General features: G+C 42.0%; 1 pseudogene; it reads right to left on the bottom strand.

The window, feature by feature from the left end:
* Window positions 1–531: 531 nt before the first annotated feature.
* LOC149190401 (G-type lectin S-receptor-like serine/threonine-protein kinase SD2-5) lies at window positions 532–3,189 on the bottom strand (annotated as a pseudogene).
* Between the last annotated feature and the right edge of the window lie 2,084 nt (window positions 3,190–5,273).

Raw genomic sequence — 5,273 nt, 5'->3', positions numbered from 1 at the left:
ACACATTATATTTTACACTTTGAAAAAATTTAATCTCCCTGGAATTATATTAAATCTATACGGGTTAAATTTAAATTATTTATTAGAAAGATTTAATAAAAATTCCAAAATAGAACACCTATCTATTTAACTAACCTAACCTAGTTAGTAACACACTAATTTTCATTATTAACTTAGCTATCGGCCTACCACACTAATTGTCATTATTAACTTTGCCGAAACTATCGGCTTAACACACTAACTGTCTTTAGTAACTTTGCGGTGAAGTTAGGTGTGGAGTGAAATCTTAACATTCATATTTGTAATCGTGACAAAACGACTTAGTAACTGAATTGAAAAGAAGAGCATTAATATTAGTGGAAAGATGATATTCTGGAGAAAGTGATAGCCTAAACTATAAATCCACTTAACTTTGCAAATTTATCTCTAGAACTGTGATAATAATAACTGGTAAAATTGTTTTCTGGATGCACTTATTTGCGTGAAAGGAAAGGTGAGAATGGATTCACCTGAGCTGGCCAACTGATTTAATTAGATACCTGGGTCCAGAGTGGGAGCGCCAGCACCCATGTTGTTCTCGTTCTGCTCTTCGTCATCTCCATCTGGATCATTCATGAGCTCATACCAATATCCTTCTAAGAACTCAGACCCTCTCTGCAACGCCCACACGGGCGCATCGGGAACATCCGACTCTCCCTCTAGCATGTTCAAGGCAACGCTCATCCGTGGCCTCTTGTTGGGATCACGCTGAATACACCACAACGCAACCTTGGTCATTCTAACGACACCGTCTGTGTCGACGCTGTTATCCCCGAGCCTCTTATCAACCAAATCCATATACCTACCCTCTAACGCCTTGAGCATGGCCCAAGTCGGAAAATAACTGAGCTGAGGGTCGGCTGCGGAGGGATCAAAGTTCTTCCGCCCGGACAACAACTCCAGTAACACCATCCCGAAGCTGTACACATCGCATTTCTTGGTGGCAATAGAGTAATGAAGCCACTCAGGGGCCAGGTACCCTGGAGTCCCTCGCACCGCTGTTATGACCTGCGTCATGTCGTTGTTCAGGAGCTTCGACATGCCGAAGTCGGAGACCTTGGGATTAAATTTTGTGTCGATCAGGATATTCTGAGGCTTTATGTCCAAATGTAGGATGGCTTCTCTGCACTGCTCGTGCAGATAAGCCAGGCCCCTTGCAGTCCCCATTGCCACGTTGTAACGCTGTTCCCACGTCAAACACTCTCTGTTGTCGCCCGGACCCGAGAAGAGCCATTTATCCAAAGAACCGTTGTCCATGAGCTCGTAAACCAGGAGCCTATGGCGTAAATCGGCGCAGAATCCTCGTAGTCTCACCAGATTCATGTGGCTTATGCTGCCGATCGTCGCAACTTCGGCTCTGAATTCCTTGTAGCCCTGTCTCGGTCCGTCCAGCTTCTTAACGGCAACTCCGGTTTGGTCCATTAAAACGCCTTGGTACACCGATCCGAACCCGCCTGTCCCCAGCTTTCTGCTGAAGTTATCAGTGGCTTCCTTCAGCTCGTTATAAGTGAACCTGGGCGGCAGCCCTGGAAGAGTCTTCAAGAAGGCTTCCTCCTCCATTTCTTCCGGATCGATCTCTTCTTCATCTATCGCTGCCTCCTTCACTCGGCTCCTTCGTACTATTATGATCATTATCAAGCAGAGGAACAGAGCCGCGGCCGCGGAGCTGGACGTGATCCCGGCTATGCTGCCGATACTCAGGGAATTACTAGACCCCGAGGTCCTGTTTCCATGCAACTTACTGAGGACCTTGATATAGGCTTTGTATGTCTGGTTCGCGGCCAATTTCAGGCTCGACACCGGGCCATCTGCAAGGTAACAGGACGAGGAACTGATGCGGAAGAAAGCGACGGTGCAGGAGCAATTGGAATTGCAAAGGCTCTTGCATTTTTCGACCGTGGAGACGTTCGCTTCAGGCTTCAGGTAGTCGTTGGGAAAGTAATCCACACCGTCGAGGGGCATGAAATGGTGAGTCGAGGACGGCTGGCTGCACGAGAGTTCCCCCTCGCTGCTATAACATCCCTGCGTAGCGTCCAGGTACCCAATCTGTTCGAATTGATCGCCCATGTCGTTGCGCGGGCAGGTGCATTGCCCTTTGTCACAGATGCCATAGGGCCCGCAGGCTCTAGGAAGTAGGCAATTCCTATTAGATTGGTCCAGTTCGAAGTCTATGCACCAACCTAAGACATTGTTCTGTCCGGGCACCAGAGAGACACGGTAGAAGCGAAGGCTGCCGTCGCTGTCCAGTCTTAGGAACCTGTATTCGTTTTCATTATTGAAATTTGGAGGAGGCTTATTGAAATTAGGAGGCGGCACTTGCAGCGATTGACTTCCATTAGCGCAAAAATAAAAAGAAGACGATTTGCCTATAGTTTCACTCAACGAAACCTGCAAATTCTGGCCCGTATAGACGGCCTCGGCGCCAACAGACGAAGAATTATAAAAGCAGGGCGTAAGAATACCTTGGTAGTCCAGCCCTTGCAGCCCCATAGACCAATAAGGCTCCTCGATTGAGTTTGTGTAGAACAACACCAACCCTCGCGGTTCCATAAGCAGCTTATAAGATCCCGCACTTGTATTTGTCGCTGATGAATTCGAGACAAGTGCCTGCCCTCTTTTCAGCGATTGCCCGGGCAGGAGCGTGTGCGTGGGATAATCCCAGCTCTGCCACACAAGATTCGAACCCTCGTATGCTAGCGAAAAATTCGTGGTATTATAGATCTGAAAATTACCGTTCTTCGCCATTAAAATCCCTTTAGCATTACCAGTACCGGTACTCCACACCACGGTTCCGTCCGAGTCTTCCAATACGAGGTTCCCATGACTCCCCAGCGTAAGCATTGCGCCCTCTGCAACCGTCCTATTTCTGTTTGCTGTCCAAATCTCCATTGCAGTAGGAAAGGTGGGATTCAATCCCATTACAACACACAACGGATTTACATCCCAACCCGAATCTGTGATTCTCGCTAACAATGGGGTTCCCATATCCATATGTGATTGCTCTGAAGGGCCCTGCACCGTGCTGTACCTAGGGAGGGTGGAGTTTCTAATAGCCACGTTCCACTTGGAAGGCAGCGCAAAGAACATCCCTTCATTTGCCCGAATCAAACACAGCAAAATCAAACAACATAGACCGTTAGAGGACTCCATGGCTTGTCAAAAATGACAACTCTCTGCTTTGAATCGAATGCCCATTTTCAGTACCCTCTGCATTTATACCTACGGTGCATTCTGATGTCGATAACTACCAGAATTGACAGCAACGAACCTACTTCCGTAGAACATTTTCCACATTATTTCCTCATTTTTATTGGGACGCTACTCGAGGACTGTAGGAACATTTTCCCGCTGGTTGCCTTCCTGTTTCTTCTGTCGAACATCACTGATGACGCACGCCAATAAAGAAAAGTCCGCATGGAACATTTTCCACATACTTACCTCGCAATATGATATACTTTTCACAAATAAATAATGGTTAAGGTCCACAACTCCAGTCAAATAATAATAAGACCCACAACGCCATTCAAATATATTGAATTTTGGAATGAAATCTTAAGGGCTAGATTCACCGGAACAAATGATCCATATGCGGATGACTGGTGAGTCAAAAGGATTATATATTTATATAAAATTTAAAACTCTAGTATAAGTTAAGATTTTAGATCTAACACCTTTGTAAATGGATTAATCACATCGGAACAAATGATCCATATGCGGATTGACTTGTGAGTCAAAAGGATGGGATATATATATAAAATTTTAAATATTAATTTCACTAAAGAAGATTAAGATGTTAGATCTTAATTACATTACTAAGATTAATAGATTAATTACATTATTAAGATTGGTTGATAAAGTTTGTCAATTTGAAGGAGTTTAATATCTTAAGGATGAACTATATTAATTAGTTTGCAATGTTGATCAAATTTTAATTATGTGATTAATCCAAAAGACATCACTATTTACAATTTGAATCACAAAACTCTGGAATCTAATATTATAATCCTACAGGGAAGGGAATTAGTTGTTACAAATGCCTTGAGGATGAACCATATTAGTGGGTTCGAAACGTCCCCCAAATCCTAATGATGTGATTAATTTAAAAGACATTACTATTTACAATATGGATCACAAAAGTCTTAGATCTAACATTACAACCCTACACGGAAGGGAATTTGCTAGTAAAGCTAGTCAATTTGAACGAGCTAGATGTCTTGAGGACAAACCACATTAGTTGGTTGCCAAATCCGAATGATGCGACTAATATGAAAGACATTACTATTTACAATATGGATCACAAAAGTCTTAGATCTGACATTACAACCCTACATAGAAGGTTTGATAAAGTTTGTCAATTTGAAGTAGTTTAATATCTTAAGGATGAACTATATTAATTAGTTTGCAATGTTGATCAAATTTTAATTATGTGATTAATCCAAAAGACATCACTATTTACAATTTGAATCACAAAACTCTAGAATCTAATATTATAATCCTACAGGGAAGGGAATTAGTTGTTACAGATGCCTTGAGGATGAACCATATTAGTGGGTTCGAAACGTCCCCCAAATCCTAATGATGTGATTAATTTAAAAGACATTACTATTTACAATATGGATCACAAAAGTCTTAGATCTGACATTACAACCCTACATAGAAGGGAATTCGCTGGTAAAGCTCCTCCGTCAATTTGAACGATGTCTTGAGGATGAACCACATTAGTTGGTTCGAAAAATCCACCAAATCCTAATGATGCGATCAATTTGAAAGACATTACTATTTAGAATATGGATCACAAAAGTCTTAGATTTAACATTACAACCCTAAATGGAAGGGAATTGGCTGATAAAATTCCTCCGTTAATTTAAACGAGCTCGATGTCTTGAAAATGAATCACATTAATTATTTTTAATGATGTAATTAATAAAAGACATTACTATTTAAGATTATCATTTTTGCGCGAAGACATTACTATTTAAGATCATGATTATTGGGCATTACTATTTAAGATTATGATTATTGGGCGATAACTTTAGGTGGGTAAAGGTTGTTGACTTTTATTTTCAAGATTTAATAGGCCATGAGATGTATTGGCGAAAATGCGAGGTATATACTTCGACTTAGTCCGTCATCAACGGTTGAGGGAGGCCAAACAGTCAAATAAAAGTAGTTTTAATTAAGAAAATAACGGTGGGTGCCGCGTGTTGGATGTGTGGTCGGCAGAGGTACAGAAG

The sequence above is a fragment of the Pinus tabuliformis genome, chromosome 3_1, assembly GCF_031772625.1.
Source record: "Pinus tabuliformis cultivar Carrire ecotype Pingquan chromosome 3_1, CPIR1, whole genome shotgun sequence".
Taxonomy (NCBI): Eukaryota; Viridiplantae; Streptophyta; class Pinopsida; order Pinales; family Pinaceae; genus Pinus; species Pinus tabuliformis.
This window is presented reverse-complemented; position numbering and strand designations above follow the sequence as displayed.